The sequence below is a fragment of the Agelaius phoeniceus genome, chromosome 28 (assembly GCF_051311805.1).
Source record: "Agelaius phoeniceus isolate bAgePho1 chromosome 28, bAgePho1.hap1, whole genome shotgun sequence".
In the NCBI taxonomy this organism is placed as follows: domain Eukaryota; kingdom Metazoa; phylum Chordata; class Aves; order Passeriformes; family Icteridae; genus Agelaius; species Agelaius phoeniceus.
Window position 1 is genome coordinate 3,466,131 of NC_135292.1, and position 21,529 is coordinate 3,487,659.

Here is a 21,529-nt window from a genome sequence, read left to right on the forward strand (position 1 = left end):
CTCTGGGAGAACCTCCGCCACTCTCACCGACGACCCTAAAATATATACTAGTAAGCAAACGGGACAAATTATACCGGTGAACCACTTAATAATCTGTGCACGGAGTCCGGACGAAGACGCAGGACGCGTAAGTATAAAAGGGAATCCGTTCGGGCGGGGTTGGGATCCCGGAGTGTGGCGGTGGACAAGTGTGAATGAGAGGAGGGCCGGCAGCCGGACTCTCCAAGTGAGTGCGGACCCTTGAGTAGTGCGGTTCCCGTAGACCCGCGAAGGGCTCGGGCCACGAAAAAGGGGAAGTGAAAGGAATTTGAGAGTGAAAGAAGGCACTCCGGACGAATGGGGCAGGGGAAAAGCAAGACCCCAACCCAAGTCAAACTCCCCCCCATTCCAAGGGACAGCCCCCTAGGATTCATGCTTAGTAATTGGAAGCATTACCCGGGGACCGAGACTAAGGATAGGGCCAGAATGATACATTATTGCATGGAAGTATGGGGTGGGAAAGAGATTTCCAAAAAAGTTTTTTGGCCCGTGTTTGGATCATCTGAAGACTGGGTTCGACAGGACTTGAACCTATGGGTAAATTCTAAAGAGCCCTTCTCGTAAGAGGAGAGTGATTATGCCAAAATATGGGTAGCAAGACCCGAAATGTATGTTTTCCAATTAAGAGAAGGGAAAGGGGATCCGGACAAAAAGGGGAAGAGGGACAATCATTTGGGCAACTTAATTATAGCACCACCCCCATATGTCCCACCGCCAGCACCCAATGCCCCACCACCTCCACAACCACCTGCACCGAACAATGATGAAGAGGGTAACCAAGGGGAGGTTAACCAAACCGGTTACCAAGGCCCGATTACAAGGAGCCGCAGTAGGGTTGAGACGGGGCTATTCCCTCTACGGGAGATGCCCATGGGTGGACCACAGGCGGGTATAGGATTTATTACTGTCCCCTTGAGTTTGGCAGATGTACGAGACTTTAAGAAGGACATGGGACATTTATTAGAGGACCCTTTTGGGGTAGCCGAGAGGGTCGACCAGTTCTTAGGACCAAACATCTATACCTGGGAAGAAATGCAGTCCATTTTGGGCATTCTGTTCTCTACTGAAGAACGGAATATGATAAGAAGGGAAGGAATGCGTATTTGGGACACGCAGCATGTCCAAGGCCCGGCTGCGGACACTAAATGGCCCCTACAGAGCCCCCATTGGGACCACCAAAATGCGGCACATAGAACACATATGCAGGATTTAAGGACCATAATTATTCAGGGGATTAGGGACTCAGTCCCGAGGGGGCAAAATATAGATCGGGCATTCAACGATAGGCAAAAGAAGGACGAGTCGCCTACGGAATGGCTCGAGAGATTACGGAGGAACTTACGATTGTACTCCAGAATGGACCCCGATAGCCAAACTTCACAGTCAATGCTGAAAGTCCATTTCGTTTTAAAATCGTGGGACGACATAAAGAAGAAAATCCAGAAGTTAGAGGACTGGCAGGACAGGGGGCTGGATGAACTGCTTAGGGAGGCACAGAAAGTATATGTCCGTAGGGACGACGAAAGAGACCGCAGACAAGTAAGGTTGATGGTCACAGCAACAGGTGGGGGGAGGTACCAAAGAGAAGGGCGAAAGGGAGGTTCGAGTGAACAAAAAGAGAAAAGTATAGGGGAGTCAGAAGGGGTGAAGGTGTGTTTTTATTGTGGAAAAAAAGGGCATTTTAAGCGAGAATGTAGAGTCCGAATCAGAGACGAGAAGCAGTTCCAAATGGACTAGGGGGGTCAGGGGCTCTATTTGGTGGGGACCCGGAAAAATCATAAAGAGCCCTTGATAAAACTTAAAGTGGGTCCCCACAACCAAGAAATGGAATTCTTGGTAGATACGGGGGCAGAAAGATCCACGGTACAGAACCTACCAAAAGGATGTACCATCTCTAAAGAAACTGCCACTGTCATAGGGGCGAAAGGGGAACCTTTTGAAGTACAAATCATAAAAAATGTGACTATAGAATCAGGATCCAAAATAGGGATGGGAAATCTATTATTGGTACCCGAGTCAGATTATAATCTGCTCGGGCGAGACATGATTATAGAATTAGGGATTAGTATAGGTGTAGATAATAAGGAATTAAAAATTAAATTATGCCCTTTAAGGGTAGAAGATGAAAAGCAAATTAACCCCGAAGTCTGGTACACGCCTGAGAGCGTGGGACAGCTAAAAATCACTCCATTTTCGGTAACTATCAAAAATCCGGATGTCCCCGTCCGAATTAAGCAATACCCATTATCCCCAGAAGGGAGACGAGGATTAAAACCAGAAATAGAAAGGTTGTTGAATAATGGATTGTTAGAACCCTGTATGTCTCCGTTCAATACTCCCATCCTACCAGTTAAAAAGCCAAACGGCACCTATCGATTGGTGCATGATTTAAGGGAAATAAACAAGCGAACTGTAGCCCGGTTCCCGGTGGTGGCAAATCCTTATACCCTCTTGACTAAACTGGGGCCTGAGAATTTATGGTACAGTGTTATAGATCTCAAAGATGCCTTTTGGGCATGCCCTTTGGCTAAAGAAAGCCGGGATTATTTTGCATTTGAATGGGGAGACCCCGATACGGGAAGGAGACAACAATTAAGATGGACGGTACTCCCTCAAGGATTCACTGAGTCCCCTAATCTCTTCGGGCAGGCTTTAGAGCAAATTTTACAGGATTACCAAGTGGGGCCAGGGGTTACATTAATCCAATACGTAGATGATCTACTCCTGGCGGGGCAGCAGGAAGAGAATGTACGGAAAGAAAGTATTAAGTTATTGAACTTTTTAGGCTTAAAGGGATTGAAAGTCTCCAAGGCAAAACTACAATTTGTCGAAGAAGAAGTAAAATACCTAGGCCATTATCTAAAGAAAGGAGAGAAGAGAATAGACCCCGAACGAATACAGGCGATTTTAGCATTACCAATTCCAAGAAATAAGAGACAAATCAGGCAAATACTTGGACTAACTGGTTATTGTCGACAATGGATTGAAAACTACAGTAGTAAGGCGACTTTCTTGTATCAGAAACTTACTCAAGAGGGACTCCTAAAATGGGATCAGGAGGACACCGAAAGGCTGCAAGAGCTTAAAGAGAGCCTAATCCATGCCCCGGTATTAAGTTTACCTAATACTAATAGACCCTTCTTTTTGTTCATAAACGTAGACAAGGGGGTCGCATATGGGGTCCTTACTCAAGAATGGGCAGAGAAAAGGAAACCGGTGGCTTATCTATCAAAGATCTTGGACCCAGTAAGCAGAGGATGGCCTACGTGCTTACAAGCAATTGTAGGATGTGCTCTTTTGGTAGAAGAAGCCCAGAAAATTACATTTAATAGCAGCCTGAAAGTGCTGTCCCCCCATAACATACGGGGAGTCTTACAGCAAAAGGCTGAAAAATGGATCTCAGACGCAAGGCTTCTAAAATATGAAGGAATATTAATTGAGGCTCCAAATTTAACTCTAGAAACTACTAATATCCAAAATCCAGCTTCCTTCTTATATGGAGGACCAGAAGAAGCACTAACACATGATTGTATAGTGACTATAGAAGAACAGACAAAAATCAGACCAGATTTGGAAGAAGAAGAATTGGAAAAAGGAGGAAGACTGTTTGTGGATGGATCCTCCAGAGTAGTTGAGGGAAGGAGAAAATCAGGATATGCTATCATAAGGGGACCCAACCTGGAAGTGATAGAATCGGGACCCCTTAGTGGATCCTGGTCCGCCCAAGCATGTGAACTATATGCTGTACTACGAGCCCTGGAATGGTTAACAGGAAAAGATGGGACTATTTTTACGGACTCGAAATATAGCTATGGGGTAGTCCATACATTTGGCAAAATATGGGAGGAAAGAGGACTAATAAATTCACAAGGGAAAGATTTAGTTCACCGTAAATTAATATTAGATGTGCTCAGTGCCCTACGAAAACCCCGAAAAATAGCTATAGTTCACCTGAAAGGTCACCAGAAAGGACTGGATTTGAGAAGTAGGGGAAATAATGCAGCTGACCAGGAGGCTAAACGGGCTGCCCTGAGACGCCTCACTTTGCAGGAAAACATAGAACACTCCCAAACGCCAGAACCTGACCCCGACATCAAGTTTAATAAAGAGGAAGAGAATAAAATACAAAAACTAGGAGCTAAAAGGGATGCACAAGGAGCATGGAAATTAGCAGATGGCAGAGAAATAATACCTAGAGCATTGGCACATAGATTACTGACTAAGATACATCAAAAAACACATTGGGGATCACAAGGACTGGTAGATTATTTTGCTGCAAAGTATGTGAGTGTGGGAATCTGGGACATTGCCAAACAAGTAACCAGAGGATGCCTAATTTGCTTACAAGTAAATAGAAAAAATTTGAGAAAATTACCGGAGGGAGGCCGACCGCTAGCGAAAAGGCCTTTCTCCCACATTCAGATAGATTTCACCGAGCTCCCCAAAGTAGGGAGAACCAAATATTTATTGGTCTTGGTGGACCACCTAACACATTTTGTGGAAGCCTTCCCAACTGTAAGAGAAACAGCCAAAGTAGTTACGAAAATATTGATGGAAGAGATAATCCCGAGATACGGGGTCCCAGAAGTCATCGACTCAGATAGAGGGCCGCATTTTATTTCCCAAGTTACCCAAAACTTAGCAACAGCTCTGGGCATACGGTGGGAACAACATGCCCCCTGGCATCCCCAGAGCTCTGGACGAGTTGAACGAATGAATGGGGAAATAAAAAAGCAATTGACCAAACTGGTAGCAGAAACCAATTTGACCTGGGTAAAATGTATTCCTCTAGCATTGCTAAATATAAGAACAAGACCTAGAGCTGATTTAGGGGTATCACCCTTTGAAATGATGTATGGGATGCCGTATAACCTAGAAAATCCTAATGAACATCCTGTCATTAATGACACATGTATGCAAAAATATTTGGTGAAATTGACAAAGTACAGAAAGGCATTATGGGAAAAAGGTATGTTAGCACAACGGCCTCCTTTAGATTTTATCTTACACCAGGTACAGCCAGGAGATTGGGTGCTCGTGAAAAGCTGGAAAGAAAACCCCTTGACTCCAAGGTGGGAAGGACCGTTCCAAGTACTCCTCACCACAGAAGCAGCCATACGAACCGCTGAAAAAGGATGGACTCATGCTAGTCGCATAAAAGGACCGGTAAAACCCCCTCACAGCTGGGAGGTTTGCAGTCTCCCGGGAGAAACCAAATTAAAGCTGAAACGAACTGATAAATGATTTGGATAGTAATCTGGGTTGGAGATAACCATTATCTCCAAACCCAGCTAATAGGGAATCGGGAGGCTCTTGGATATTGCAAACTCTTAGAGGACGAGTTGAGAAAGCCCTACTTTAAGTCCCCGAGATTAGAACATAAAGGGCACACATGGGAGGGGGAAAAAGCACAAAACAAAGATATTAGGTTAAAGTGTAACTGGTTAGATTGTGACTGTCACCCCCTTGTATGCTTTTCCTGTAAATTGTGTCACGAACCTTGGTGGTCTCATTGTCGGAGTGGTAGAACACCTAGGGGAATTTGTACGCCGTGCTATGAGAAAGAGAGGAGACTAACTTCTATCATTCTTAGTAGCAGAGTTGCTACGGGGGAGGTAAAGCTTGGATCTGACGAGTGGTGGGAAACCTTTTCCAAAGGGGTAAATCCTGATCGGTTCTGCTACCACCCTAACGAACCGATCCCCTTTCTCCTGGACATCCTGGAAGTGGTGTGTCGGAAGAAAGCCCCCAATTTGCGGCGTGACCTCTCATTAATAAAAGCTAATAACTGGGCCGCCAGTGCTAAAAAGTGGAAACGGGAGGTTTATCCGGCTCCTGAAGAACACCTCTGCTGCCGAGAAGATGGCAAACCCCGAGGCTCGCAGCAACCGAGTCGTCGGGCGAGGCAGAGAGGTAATAACCAGTGGAGTCTGTCGGAAGCCCCGACCCCCATATGGGATGTCCAGGAAATGTTGGCCGTCCTGCCCCAGGATTGGTAACCCACCACTGGGGAAACCAAAGGTAAAATTCAACCTGAGCTCCGACAATGACAGCCCCAAATTACAAGCCTTAATTCTTTTCTGGTGCATCGTAACAAGTTCAGGGGCAGAAGGGTATTCACATCAACCCTTCAAATGGTCACTGATTAGATGGGAAGACCAGTATGTTATCCAGACCAAAATCACGTCTGGCGCACCCAGCTTTTTATGTACTTTGTGTGATTTAATACCTGTAAATCCATGTTTAAATCAGTTTGGATGTTATTTTTGTCCAAGCTCAAACCCGGGAAAAGGGTATTGTAACTATCCAGGACACTTTTACTGTGCTTATTGGGACTGTGTATCAGTAAGCTCCTTTGGGGGGAACGAGGACGGGTTTATCAGAACTGGATGGGGTCCATACGGGTGTACACAGCCCACTTCCACATATACCCAGAAAGAAGGAGGGTTAGAAGGAACATGCAATATGATTTACATTAATGTGACAAAACCACATGACCAAGTCTGGTTATTAGGGAAAATGTGGGGAGCCCGATTATGGGAACCAGGGACAGACAGAGGGGGGCACTTTATAATCCAAAAGACAACCGTGCCACACGACCCCGAACCAATTGGACCAAACCAGGCGATAGCTGGAGAACTAACGCTAGGAGAAAATAATGGAAATGAATCAGAAACAGCCCCAACCACTAGTCTTCCAGAAATGTATAAGCAAAACTTTACTAATTCAACCCGAGGACCTGAAAACCCGGGAGAAGGGGACTTGTGGAAAATATTACAGGCCACTTTCCTAGTCCTGAATGAGACCCATCCAAATCTAACTGAGGAATGTTGGCTGTGTTACACCGTAAACCCCCCGTTCTATGAAGCCATAGGGGTAACAGCAAAAAGCAGATGAGTAAATGGGACCAACCCAGCTAGGGGCCTATGGAAAAAAGAAGGAGAAGAATCGAGAGGGATAACCTTGGCAAGGGTAACGGGGAGAGGAAGATGTATAGGACGAGTACCAGTGGAAAAACGACATCTATGTCAGGTTATGGGGAATTTGAGTGACCCTAAGAAACTGCCAGCTGGATACTGCCAGCAGCAAATACTAAATGGGTCTGTAATACTCTCGGAGTCACCCCATGTATAAATATAGACCAATTTAATGAATCCAGTGACTTTTGTATTCAAGTATTGATAGTACCCAGAGTCCTTTACCACCCCGTAGAGTACGTTTATGAACAATATCAAAATATAGGACCCCACATAGTGAAACGGGAAATATTCACAACCTTGACTGTAGCAATGTTACTAGGAATAGGTGCAGCCGGGACAGGAACAGGAATAGCCTCACTCATACAGCAACACCGAGGATTCCAAGAACTAAGAGCCTCTGTAGATGAAGACCTCAGGAGGATCGAAACCTCCATCAAAGACCTCACAGAATCATTAGATTCCCTAGCAGAGGTAGCCTTACAAAATCGAAGGGGGTTAAATCTATTATTCCTGCAACAAGGAGGACTATGTGCTGCTTTAAGAGAAGAATGCTGCACATATGTAAACAAGAGCGGAATTATACGGGACTCAATGGCAAAACTAAGGGAGGGGCTAGAAAGAAGACAAAGAGAAAGGGAAAAACACCAAAGCTGCTATGAATCTTGGTTTAACTATTCTCCTTGGCTTACAACTTTATTATCAACGATAGCGGGTCCACTACTTCTCTTACTATTGGGACTCACGTTTGGCCCTTGTATTTTTAATAAATTGATTAGCATTGTAAAAGGCAGATTAGAAGCTGCTCACCTTATGCTCACACGAGCAAAATACGAAACCTTGAAGATGGATGATCCAGAAGAATCTCTGGAGCTCAGCAAAAGGGAATTAGAGTGTTTTGACGAACAAAATTGAGTATCAAAACAAAGGGGGGATTGAGATGAGGGACTACATTTTGTTCGTCATGAAAAAGAGACCAGTGTGTTACAAGAGTTGTCTGCTGACTATTTCTGTACTACTTCATGAGATATGAGCCACAAGGATACCAGGGAAGGGGTTGCAGGAGCCCACACATAGTCCCACCCAGCAAATGGTACAAACAGATAACTCACAGAAATAACGACCAGGGAAAGGCTGGGGAAAGGGCAGGGGCAGATAAACACCCAGCAGGGAAACCTTTCCCGCTGACAAATGGTACAAGCAGATAACTCACAGAGATAACGACCAGGGAAAAGCTGGGGAAGGGGCAGGGGCAGATAAACAGTCTGCAAGGCAGGATATTTGCTTGCTTAAGCTTGATAGGGCACAGTTTGCAAGGCAGGACATTTGCTTGCTTAAGCTTGATAGGGCACATATTGTGTTAATCATAAGATTCTGGTAATTTTCCACAGAGAAGTCACCAAATAAGGACATAGGGTGAAGAAGACGCAGCTGAGGAAGACTCCGCAGCCTTTATCACCGACCACCAGGAGACAGAAGGATGACCCCCTAGCAACAACCAGCGCAGGCGCAGAGAACTCCGAGATAACATGGACTCCTGAAGGATGGAGAGGATAAAAGGACTGAATCAGAAACTAGTTGGGGCGGCAGTTGGTGGAGCGGAGACTCCCCTGTCGCCCAGCGCTGAGCCTTTGCTTACGTAGTATAACTGCTTCAATAATTAATAAATTCTTTGATTGGAAATTACTCGTTTTGAGTCAATTTTATAACAATGGGGTGTCCAGGGGGTCCCTGTGCCCAGGAAAGGGGGTGCACGGGCCCCGGTGTTGAGGAAGGTGGTGGGTGGGGGCTGTGGAAGGCAGGAGTGGGGGTCCAGGGGGTGCTGGGGTCAAGGAAAAGTGGGGGCTGGGGTGTCTGAGAGGGGGAGGGCCGGGAAAGGGGGTGCGGGGGGGCATTGGTGCTGCATGAGGGGGTGCAGGAGGGTCCCCGTGCTGGATAAGGGGGTGCAGGGGGGGTCCCTGTGCCTGAGAACGGAGGGTTTGGGAGGGTTCCAGTCTCAGATATGGGGGTGCACGGCGGTCCTGGTGCAGTGGAATGGGGGTTCAGGGGGTCCTGGTGCTGTATAAGGGGATGCAGTGGGGTCCCGGTGCCCAGGAATGGGGGTTCAGGGGTGCCGGTGCCAGATAATGGCCTGGCTGGGATCTGGTGCTGGGAAAGGGGGTGCAGGGGGTCCCAGGGCCAGATAACGGGATGCACTGGGGTCCCGGTGCCCAGGAATGGGGTTCCGGGGGGTTCCATTCCCGGGTTCCGGGGTTCAAGGGGTCCTGGTGCCTGAAAATTGAGGTTCAGGGGGTCCCGGTGGCGGATAAGGGGATGTAGTGGATCCCGGTGCCCAGAAATTGGGGTTCAGAGCGGTTTCCCTGCCCGGGAATGGGGGCTCAGGGGGTTCCAGGCTGCAGATAAGGGGGTGCAGGGGTTATCGGGGCTGAGGAAGGGGGTTCAGGGGGGGTCCCAGTGCCCCGAAATGAACGTTCAAGGGGGGTCTCTTGACCCCCTGGAACCCCAGGGGACCCTCCGGGATCCCCTGGAACCCCTTCCAGGAAGCGCCGGGAATGAAGAACTGGGGGGACACTGAAATTTGGGAGATCTGGGGGTCCAAAAGCCGAGGAAAAGGGCGGGTCTGGGGTCTGGGAAGGACGAGGTGGCCGGGAATGGGCGTGCAGGGCGTCCCAGAGCACTGACGGGGGTGCGGAGGGATCCTAGGCCCGGATTAGGGGGGGCAGGGGGGTCCCAGTGCCCAAAAATTGGGGTTCAGGGGGTTCCCGTGCCGGGGAATGCGGGTTCGGGGGGAGTTTCCTTCCAGGAATTTGGGATTCAAGGGGGTCCCGGTGGCCGGGAATCGCGGTTCCGGGGGCGTTGGTGACCAGAAATGGGGATTCAGGGGGGTCCTGGGGCCACATGAGGGGGTACAGGGCGGTGCCAATGCTGGGCAAGGGGGTACAGGGGGGTCCCTGTGCCCAGAAATGGGCGCTCAAGGGGGTCCGCGTGCTCAGGAATGGGGGTTCAGGGGGGTCCCGGTGCTGAAAAAGGGTGCTGAGGGGGTCACAGGACCGAAAATGGGGGTTCAGGGGAGTCCCGGTACCCGGGAATGGAGGTTTAGGGAGTTCCCGGGGCCCAGGAATTGCGGTTCAGGGGGGTCCCGGTGAACAGAAATGGGGGTTCAGGGGATCTCGGTGCCAGATGAGGGGGTACAGGGGGGTCCCGGTGCTGGGGAAGTTGAGTGAGGGGGGGTGACATGACCCAAAATGGGGGTTCAGGAGGGTTCCCCTGCCCGGGAATGGAAGATCAAGGGGGTCCCGGTGCCCGGGAATTGCGGTTCAGGGGGGTCCCGGTTTCGGGGGGTCCCACTCACCTTTGGTCGCGGCCCCCGGGTCCCCCAGGAGCCCCAGGAGCCCCCGGAGCACCCCCAGCCCCAGCGCTGGGGCCATCGCAGCCGTCCCCGATCGCGGCTGCAGAGACGCGAAAGCGAAAGTGCCCGAGGGAGCGCGGGGGGAGGGGGAAAGGGCGAATTCCAGGGAATTCACCTGGATCCCCTCCTGGCACCCCTCTGGATCCCTCGGGGATCCGTCTGGGACTCTCCAGGGCCACGCCCTGCGGGACCCCCGGGCCGGGCTCTGCTGAACTCCCGGCCCTGCGCTCAAACTCTGCCCGGACCCCGCTGGGCTCGGCCCAAAGCCGGGCAAGCAGCGGGAGCAGCGGAGCCAATTTTTGCTGCGGGTGCGAGTCCCACCCCGGCGGAGCAGGGCTGGGCGCTGGGACCCGATCCCTGATTCCCAATCTCCTTCTCTCTCTCTCTCTCTCTCTCTGCTGTTCTCTCCCTTTCCTTTGGGGGATCATAAATCCCAGAGCGGCCGCAGAGCCCCGTGCCCAGGCCGGGTTTCCCAGCAAAGGGAGGCTGGGGCTGAGGTGCCCCGGGCTGGCCGGGAATGGGGGCCCGGGGCTCCCTGGGCTCACGGAAATGGGGGATCCAGGGGCTGGGAGAGGAGGATACCCGGGAAAGGGGGTGCAGGGGGGTGTTGGGGCAGGATAAGGGGGTGCAGGGGGGGGTCCCAGTGCCCGGGAATGGGGTTGGGACGGGGGGGTGAGCAGCAGCTGCTGGAGAGAGACTGGGACAGACTGGAATGGACTGGGACAGACTGGGAAAAGAACCCACTGAGAGCAGAACTGAGGCAGCAGAGATCATACTGGGATATACTGGGACCACACTGAGGGCTACTGGGAACATGCAGGGGACAATTGAGAGTGGACTGGGAGGGACTGGGAATGGTTTGGATCATCCTGGGACTGACTGGAATCATACTGGGAGTGATCAGATCTGTAGTAGGGGTGAAGAAGAGAAACTGGAATAATGCAGGGAGCAACTGGGATCATACTGGGAGCAGCTGCCCCATGCTGGGGTCATACTGGGATCATACTGGGACTGATGGGGTGACACTTGGAGTGACTGGCATAGTACTGGGAGTGTCTGGGAGTAACTGGGATCAAACTGGAGGTGACTGGACTTATACGGGCAGCAACTGGGACCACAGCGGGGGCAAATGGCATCGGGTAAGGTGTGACCGGGCTCATCCTGGAAGTGACTGGGGCCACACTGGGCTCTTACCGAGAGGGACTGAGAGTGAAAGGAACCATACAGGGCATGACTGGGAGCCGCTGGGACCGTGTCGGGGGCAACTGGGATCCTACCGGGAGTGATTTGGACCATACTGGGAGTGACCGGGAGCCACCGGTGAGGCGGCGGCGGAGCTGGGAGGCGGCCGCAGCGCAGGTGGGAGCCGCGCTGGGTTGTGCGGGGGCTCGGGGCTCGCTGCGGGCCTCGGGGGCGGCAGGGGGCTCAGGCGGGTTCCTTGTGCCGTGTCCGGCCCGTGGTGCCGCTGCCGTGAGGGCGCTGCGGGAGCGGCTGCCCGCGGTCTCCTTGCGGCCGCTGCCTCGGCAGGAGCCGCTGCCGGAGCAGCGCTGGCTCGGCCCGGTTCCTGTGGCTGGCACAGGGGCGGCTGCCCCGTGCCCGCGGCTGTGCGGGGAAATTCACGTGGCCGGAGGTTTCCGTGCCCCGAGGAGACAGAGGAGTCCTGTACAAGTGACTTTATTGCTGTGCCGAGGGAGAGGCCGTGGGGCATTTGCCGTGCGCTCGCTGCCATTGTTGTAGTTCGCAGCCTCCTTTTTATCCTCATTTTCCCGGCTCATCTCCCTCTCCCTTTGCCCACTGGCTGAGGTACTTGGAAGGTTCAGACCTCCCGATCTGCCAACTGCACGTCCTCGTTAATGTGCACCCCCACTTTTGTAGAACAGCCGATATTCACGGCTCTGTTAAGTCTTTTTTGTTCTCGACGTTCAGGAATTTAGCGGGACTTTCTGCGAGCAGCAGTCCATGTTAATTAATAACATTTATTGAAGCTGTGGTTTCGCCCGTTACTTCCTTATCTACAAGTCCCTGGCCCCTCGCTCAGCTGCTGAATGAGCTGCACTCTCAAGGTGTGGAGCATGGTAAAAAGGTGAGAAGTGCTGTAGCACATCAGAGCAGAAGCAGCATTCGTTTAACCCATGGTCTGCCAGGGAACCACAAAACCATGTCCCATTCCCTTCCTTTCCACGTTTGGACTGGTACATGAGCTGCTTTTTTGTTTCCTTTGTTATCTGTTTCACCACTTTTGCTTTGTCATCTATTTGCCAAGACCAGTTGGAGTCATTTGATTTTCCAAAAACTCCTCTTTTCTCTGCTAACAGATGATCTGATCCCATCCCATGGTGAAATGTTGTGTTCCTCATTTCAGTGGATTGCTCAGCAGGAAGGTCAGGAGCTGGAGCTGTCTGGGTGGTTATTCCGAGGACAGCTTGTAATCTAATGGTGCCATTGAAATGAGAAATGGGTTCTGTGGCTCCTGATATGAACTGGTTTGGGTTCCCAGGGGCTGGTCCATGGTGTTGTAGGATTTGTTCTGCTGGCCGTTCATCTTCTCCCCATCTTTGGCCGCTCTCTCCAGCCAGGGCTGCATCAATTGACCATTTGTCTCTAATTAAATCATCAAATACTTGGATTCCCAACTGATTTCCCGGAACTTGTGGGAGCAAGAACATCTCAGTGCTCTAATCCACCCCATATAACATAGACAGTGACAGCACACGTTGGAGTGGGCAGAGGGATGATTCCCCCCCATTTATTTATAGTGAAGTTTTCCCAACATTCTCCATTTGCTGTTTCCCTTTGCAGCTTCACCCGTTTCTGTTGCAGGGTCAGATATCCTCACCCCGGGCTCTGCCTTGAGCTGTGCAAATTCCATCAGTGCAAGCAGGCAGAGCTCGGGGTGAGGGGCAGGGGGAATCAGCCCAATTCCTGCCCCAGGCAAGAGACCCAGGTACATTGGCCAGGCTTTGCCCAGCAGGGTTCATTTGCATTCCTAAAGCTCCTCTCCTGGCTGACTAAAACCAAAGCTTCTCTTCCAGGGCTGCCATCTGGTGAGTCACATGTGGCCCCCCGGAATCTGCCTTTTTTAAAAAAAGTATTAACTATTTAAGAGTTAAAAGTATCACGGTTAAAGCTCTTCAATTTTGCAAAATGCAACATAAAGGCGAACATGGAAAAACCCAGACCAAAAATTGATTCTCACCCTTCTGTCCCAAACCTACCTGACAATATAAAGTAGGACTATTATAAAAAATGTTTCTCATGTTGTAATCTTATCACTGAAACTGTAGGGAAAACAAAAACTCTCCAAGAATCTCTTTAGTGTGAGAGAGTCAAGGCATTACTTGGTTCTGGCCAGGATGGGCAACAGAAATACTTTCATCCACACATAGCCCGGCTGTGGAGAAAACATCATTCCATGACATGTCAGTTTTACTCGATTTTTCCTAAACTTTACGTAGTCTGAACCAATCTAAATCCACTGCTTTAATGTTCATTGCTTCCAAGTCGTGTAAGTTTTTAGTGTTTGGTTTCCTATTAGACTCGGATTTCTTCCCCTCTGATGTGAATTCCGTCCACACTCCTGGATTTCCTTCTCAGCCTTTTCCAGACCAGGTGTCTCCAGCTGTGCGGGGGGCAGTGTCTGGGGTAGCTGTTGGTTGCTGTTTGCTGCGGGGCGTTGATGTTTTGTTGCTGGTCGTTATCTCTGTGGGTGTCTTTTGGGCTATTCCCAGTCTGGTCGGATGTTAAACTCATCTCCATTGAGTGGTGGAGATGAGTTTAACATCCGAACAGACTGGGAACCCCTTAAATAAAACCTTTAAAATTTCTTTCCCAAAGGCAAACCTTTGAGTAGAGAAACCTTTCTGAGCAGAGAAATAAGATTTAAAAGAACCAGGATGGGTACATTTTGCAGCAGTGCAGTCGCAGGCAGCCCAGAGTGTGGGTGTGAGTGAGCCCCAGGGTGGAATTGTGCCGCGGTGCTCCCCAGCAGCTGTGGCAGTGCAGGCCCAGCCAGCGCTGGAGCTGCAGCAGCGGCAGCGAGGCTTGGCCGCAGTGGCTGGAGGTGCCAGGGGAGGGTGGCCAGGATTCCCGAGGGTTTGAGCAGAGGATCTGTGGGCAGGCCCAGGGGCTTGGCCCGCTGTGGAGCCCTGGCTGCTGCTGCGTTGCCTTCAGGGCAGGCTCAGGGCGGCTCCCATGGTCCTGCTGCAGGCGGGAAGTGCAAATCTCCGGGGCTTCAGAGCCCCTGAGGCCAGGCTGAGGGGTCCCCCCGTGCTCAGCTGTGCTGGCGGCTGTTTCTGGCCTCAGGGACACTTGGCGTGGGCCCCTTGGCCACCAGTGGTGCTGCTTTGCACTCCTTAGGCAGGAGCCGATGGCCTGGCTGGGTGTTGGCAACAGCAAAGTCCCAGGGCAGGCTCTGTGCCAGCCCAGCTTCCTGGGGGAGAGATTCCACAGGAGACAGGATCCTGGCTACAGCCTGCCTTACATTTACATCCCTTATTTCCACCCTGCACTAGGTGGAGAATTGCCCAGGTAAGGAATTCCAGACATGAATTCCAAGGGAGATAATTGAATATCTGCCTTGGGTCTGGCTCTTTTTCTTGCCAAAGCCAATGGCAAAAGCTGTACCCATGGCATCTTGGTTTCCATCTCCGGCTTCCAAAGGTGTTTCTTTATTTCCCCATTCATTCTTTCTACCCAACCCGAGCTCTGGGCTTGCCAGGGGTTATGGAGGTCCCATTGTATTCCTAAAGCTGCCATAACCCCCTGAAGGGTCTTTCCTGTAAAATGAGTTCCCCATCTGAATCTATTGCTTCCACAATCCATTATCTTTGAATTATTTGTTTTAGAAATAGGTTAATAAGTGATCCAGTGCTTGCTGAAGCAGTCAGAATTGCTTTTGCCCCCCTGTTAGGTGCCATGGTGTCAGCAGAAGATTTTGAAGCCTTCCTGCTCAGGGCATTTCAGTGCCAGGCTCTTACAAGCACCCACAGCTCCGCGGGTTGAGCTGAGCATGGGCCGGTGACCTGCGCTTTGTCTGATTCCCCCTCCTTAATAACAGCCTGTCTTGTAGCTCTTTTCCCTTCTGCTGCCCTTGCAGAGCCATCCACAAACACATTGTCTCCCTCAGGCCAGGGAATGTCCCATCAATCTCTCCCAGCCTGGCTCGGGAGCTCTGTCCCTTGAGTGCAGTCCTGGGTTCCTTGCCAGCCCCTCTCCAGGCTGTTCAAACAGGAGGCTGGGTTAAACCCTTGCCCTGTCCTCAGTTCTGAATCCTCCTGTGCCACTGAACAAGTTTCATACTGTAATCACCGAGCCCTGCTCATCCATTTAGAGGCTCTTTTGGTTGTCAAAGCTTTAACTTGATGCCAGACTTGAACTCTAGGAGATCCTCCTGTTGTCATCAGTTTTCAGGCCTCTGCTCCCACGGAAGCTGTGGCTGCACAATTCTGCAGACAATGAGGCTGCTCTCTGGCCACTGGGTTAAACATTTTAGCACAAGAATTCCTTTGGCAAGACCCTGTTTAACGTCCACCCATAATTCAAATTCCTTTTCCCTGTCTGGAAGGCCCAGGCCACTCGCCTCAGTTAATCTTAATTTTAACACTTGAAAATTCTGTGTTTCCTCCTTGTGTCCATCCATCCAGTTTGTTGACTGGCAAGATAGGAGTGTTGTAGGGAGACATCCTTGGCTCCAAAAGCCCTGCCTTTAACAGGGACTCAATACCAGGCTGTGAGCCCTTCCTTCCCTCTCTTGGAACAGGGTATTGCTTGTCCTGGTTGCTTTAATTTGTAGAGGCTCCATATCTAATTTTCTGTATTTCCCTGGGGCTGCCCACACTTCTGGGTTCACTTCAGCATAGGCCTTGTCAGACTTTTGACACAGAGGTACAACAGAACTAGCCTCTGTATCCCTTTTTACAGTATTAAAATCCAGCTCTCAAACTCCTTCCTAGTTAATTACAATCACAGGAGGAAGAAAAAGAAATTCATTTATTTCAAACCTATCCCCCACAGCTTCTAATAGTGGTTGAACAAATCATACCTGCTCATCTTTCCCACTCATTCCCTTAAAAATTAAAATATTCCTTTACTATTTTCCCCTTTAGGTCTAAGATTCAGAGCAGATTGAGAGGCCCCTGTGTCCATCAGGAAATGCCTCCTCTCAATGCAGACCCACCTGAATGTTCTCAAGGGCTCCAGTGTGGAGGGTCCCTGGTGTGATGGGAGCTGTGACAGCCCTGCCAATCCATGTCCATCACGGGCTGGACTTGCTGGTCCTGAGGGTGCTGCTGTCTCTGCTTGCAGTGTCCTTGTGCCCTGCAGCCGGAGCCCTGATTCCTTGCCAGGGGCTGTTTGGGTGGGCTGTGCCCTGCCGAGGAGGGCAATGCCTCTGCCGGGTGCTTGTGGCCGAGCCGTGCCCTGGGTGCTGGGGCCCCCTTGGGCCCTGGGGCTGATCCCTCAGGGGCTGTAGGAGCTCTGCCCTGGCCTTTGCCTTCAGCTTGGCCTTTTGCTGCTCCCTTCTTGCATTCACCTGCTGGGCCTTTGTGCCCAAGTGCTGCAGGGCCTTCTTCTGCCCCTCCTGCAGCCCCCCTCAGTGCCTGTGGGTGCTTGTCTTGCTTTACAAGACAGGCGTCTGCTTGGGAAGGCAGAAAAAGCCTCTCTTGGAATGGAGAATGCAAACCCCCTCCCTCTTAATTTTTAGGATGGTGAAATCAAGGGGCTTTCAGGCAAAGATATGGGATTAGGAATAACGGTTCTTTACTAGTGTGTATAATATAATAATAGTAGTGTGTATAAACAGCTCCGGCAGTGCCAACAAACAGAGCCCGGAGCCGGTCCCGGCCTTTCGGCCGCGGCGCTTTCCCCTTGGGTGCAGTTCCGGGCACGGCCGGCAGGGGCGCCGGTGGCTCCCGCGGGGCGGGGCAGCGCATCCCTGCCATGGGAACCTCTCTTAACGGCAACAGAGCAATCCCTTCATCTAACTCTTTCACTTTTTTACCTTCTGTAGCCTTTCTCCCGTGTTTTGAGAAAGAATTTGGAGAGGGCTGCCTTTTAACTGAGCTCCTAGTGTTTTGATAAGGTGCTTCCTGTAGAGAGAGGGATTTTCCCTGAACAGCCGGAGCTGTGGTTACCAAGGGGACGTAACTCAGAGCAGGAGGGGTCAGGGGAGGATATCCCGCCGAGGCTCGGTCGGAGTGTGGGCAGGGTGTGCTGCCGGAATCGCCAGAGGGGGATCTTCCCGTGGAGGCCGAGCCGGAGCGTGGGCAGCCCCCACATGGCTTCTGGCGGCTGATCCGGCAGCTCCCGGCAGAGAAAAGGCAGGTGGGAGACCCCGGCAGCAGCAGCGGCGCTGCCCAGCGCAGCTGGCACGGGCAGGGCAGCCGGGGATGGGATGGCTGGGACCCGCCCTCGGTGCGGTCGGCGCGGTGACCTCGGCCCACGCGGCAGGACAGAGCAACCCCATCTTGCCCAGCATGGCCGGCAGAGCGGCCGCGGGCCGGGCAGTGGGGCCAGGGCACACAAATTCACCGCCAGCGCCGGGGCAGGTGGAGCTGCCCTGGGCAGTGAGCCCGCACCTGGGATGGAAACCGGGGCAGGCGGAGCTGAGGCGGGCAGCGAGCCGGGACCCGGGACAGGCGCCTCGGCCGCCAACGGAGGGGGCAAGAGCTGCAGAGGATCCCACTCTCTTTCTGACTTTTCCTCTTGTTCCCCTCCCTTTCATTTCCCCTTTTTATTTTCTTGGTTTTTTCCTCGGGTGTTTCTGATACTTCAAAGATTTTTATTCTCCTAAAATCTCCTGTCTAACATATGGCATATTCTCTTTCTTCTAGATTAAATGGGTTTTTTTCCAAATAAATCCAGAACCTAACAAATCCAAACTTCTGCTTGGATATTTTGAAATGGTCGACGAGCTAACTCATGACCTCCTAATGCTGTTTTTCTCATCACCTTTTTATTTATCCTTTGGCAAATTAAGCATCTTTCAGTGACTTGCTTTGCTACACCAAAAATCCCAGTGCACCCAAAATTCCTTAAAAAATGATCACACAAAGCTTGAGTACGCCAGTGGGGTTTCTGATGCACGTCTTCTAATCTTTTCCTAGTAAGCACATTTTATTAAGTAATTGTCTTCCATGTAGAAGTTTCTATTACTCTGATTTATCTTGTTCATTTCCTATCTTGTTTAATTCTTTTTTCTCGGCTTCCCTAAACTTTGGAATTTCCAGTTTTTCCTCGTTTGGAGTTAATATTAACATAACTCTTTCAGCTCCATTTTCTGCTGCATCCTTAGCTTTGTGATCTGCCCCCAGTTTGCCCAGTTTGCCTCTCCTTTGGCCCGGGCCGGGTTCCCCCCGCCCGCAGCGGCTGGGAGCAGCTGAGAGCCCCGCGCTGCCCATGCCGACCTGGCCCGGCTCCATCGCCGCTGCTGCCGCGGGCTGCGAGGGCTGCGGGAACGGGGCACCGAGGGTGTGGCTGCTGCTGGGGGAGGAGGAGGAGGGAGGGAAGGGCAGGGATGGAGGGGGAGGAGGAGGAGAAGGAATGGAAGGGGCGGGATGGAAGAGGAGCAGGAGGCGGGGATAAGACAGAGGAGGAGGAGGAGGAGGGGGGATGGAAGAGGAGGAGCGGGAGGAGAAAGAGCAGGGAAGGAGGCGGGGTTAGGAGGGAGGAGGACAGGGAGGTGGAGATAGGACAGAGGAGGAGCGGGAGGAAGAGGAAGAGGAGGGACAAGGGCCGATCAAGGCTGAGTTGCGGGAGCCACGCGGTCTCGAGCCCTGCCTGAATTCGCAGCCCCCACCTGTGGGATCATCGCCCCCCCCATGGCACAGGTGAGCGGGGAGGGGGAGCCCGGCCCAGATATCCCGGGGGGTCCCTGGGTTGGGTTTTTGGGGGATGTTTGGAGAATGAAGAAGTCCAAGGCTGAGCGGAAAAGGCCCCTCGGGGGGACATCGGGGGGTGGCGGTGGCGGCTGCCGGCAGAGGCAGCCTGGAGGAGCAGAGCCCTGTGTGCCCCAGGAGGCCAAAGTGGGGAGGCCAGAGAGGGGGGAGCGCCGCCATTGGCGGGAGCCTCAAGAGCCTGGAGAGGGGCAGGGGGGACTCCTTGAAGCCGCTGCAGCCCAGAGCCGAGAATGAGGGGAGAAGGGAGCCCGGGAGCCCAAACAGCCCCGGCATCCCAAAATGGGGAGAGCCAAGAGGGGGCAGTGCATCCCCAGAGACGGCCCGGGGGGATCTCGTTGCCCTTGCCTGTGGCACGGAGGCAAATCCCATGCTGTCCTTGTCCTTCCTCGCCCAGAGCAGGAGCTGAGCATGGAGAGCAGGGAGGACAAATGCCCGCGGCAGAACCTGGTGGCAGAGGCCGTTTTGAGCGGCTCCACGGCGCAGGAAGCCAACGGGGAGGAAAAGGCCCGGAGATGCCGCACGAGGAGGGGCTGCAAACGCAGATGGCGGGGATGTGAGGGGGAAAGAGCCAGCCTGGGCCGGGAAGGCGGCCGGAGATGGAGCCAGAGCTCAGAGCTGGTGCTCCATGAGCAGCTCCATGATGGGGAGAAGCCCCACACATGCGTGGAGTGTGGGAAGAGCTTCAGGTGGAACTGCCACCTGATCAGCCACCAGAGGATCCACACTGGGGAACGGCCCTACGAGTGTGGGGAGTGTGGGAAGAGCTTCAGAGAGAGCTCCAGCCTGATCAGGCACCAGAGGTCCCACACGGGGGAGAGGCCCTACGAGTGTGGGGAGTGTGGGAAGAGCTTCAGGAGGAGCTCCCACCTGATCAGCCACCAGAGGACCCACACTGGGGAGAGGCCCTACGAGTGTGGGGAGTGTGGGAAGAGCTTCAGGAGGAGCTCCCACCTGATCAGCCACCAGAGGACCCACACTGGGGAGAGGCCCTATGAGTGTTCCAAGTGTGGGAAGAGGTTTCAGACCAGCTCTGATCTTCTCCTGCACTATCAGAGTCACACAGAGGAGAGGCCCTTCCAATGCCCCGACTGTGGGAAGGGATTCAAGCGCAACTCTGACCTCGTCAAGCACCGGCGCATCCACACAGGGGAGAGGCCCTACGAGTGTGATAAATGCAGGAAGAGGTTTCAGACCAGCTCCCATCTCCTCCAGCACTATCGGATTCACACAGAGGAGAGGCCATTCCGCTGCCCCGACTGCGGGAAGGGATTCAAGTACAACTCCACCCTCGTCACCCACCGGCGCATCCACACTGGGGAGAGGCCCTACGAGTGTCCCCAGTGTGGGAAGAGCTTCTCCTGCAGCTCTAACTTGACCAAACACCAACGGAGGCACCGGTAAGGGAAGCCCTGCGAGTGCCCCGAGTGCGGGAAGAGCTTCGTGCGCTGCTCCAGCTCCATCCCCCACTGGAGGAGGCACTTTGGGCACAGCCCTGGTCACTCACATTCCCTGTGATCCATGTTGGGAACACACCTGCCTGCTTCTCCTTTGGTTTGGCCTGAATTTTTTCTCTTCTCCATGTGTTTCCACTCCAAAAGCCAAGAGGGATGAATCTGTCACCTCAAAACCACTCAAATCCCTCTGAAAATAACTGAATTTTAACCCAAAAAGGCTCAATCCTACCTCAAATTCCTTGTTCCCTCCTCAAAAAACCTCAATCCCATGCTAAACTCTCCATTCCACAACCACCAGGGTGAGATGGGGTTAGAAGGGGACTGGGAGAAGTGGGATCCCAATTTGGAGCAATGGGATTGGGAATGTGTGGGGCTGTGTGTGTGGGTTGTATTTGATAGCAAATAAAACTTTCAGAGTTACTGATTTCTGTCCTGTTCATTTTCAGTCAGTTCTGTTTGCAGAGTGCCACCTTTTCATCTCATTCAATTCTTATAAAAGTCCCATTTTTTAAATCATCTAGCCTCTAACAATTAAAAAAACAATATCCAAATAAAACCACGCACCCCCAATAAACCTTTTAAAAATAATTTTAATTGTTTTGGAGTACTTAAGGATGTTATTAAAGTTTAATTGTTTGGTTGAAATGTCTGAGAAATTGTACTGGTGTTTGGTTTTGTGTTTAGTATGTAATATGAATTGTAATATGTGTTTTGTGTATGAATTGTAATATTGTCATATGTGTCATATGTGTATGA

General features: G+C 51.9%; 1 protein-coding gene and 1 long non-coding RNA gene across 2 annotated transcripts in view; one reads left to right on the forward strand and one right to left on the reverse strand.

Annotated features, from left to right (window-relative positions):
• Positions 1 to 21,529, reverse strand: part of LOC143696059 (uncharacterized) — a 186,038-nt gene that overhangs the window by 52,999 nt on the left and 111,510 nt on the right. The gene's annotated exons all lie outside the window — the stretch shown is intronic.
• On the forward strand, positions 5,908 to 8,699 carry LOC143696081 (uncharacterized). Its single transcript, XR_013185508.1, has 2 exons — positions 5,908 to 6,060; positions 8,413 to 8,699. It is a non-coding gene; the product is annotated as an uncharacterized LOC143696081 (long non-coding RNA).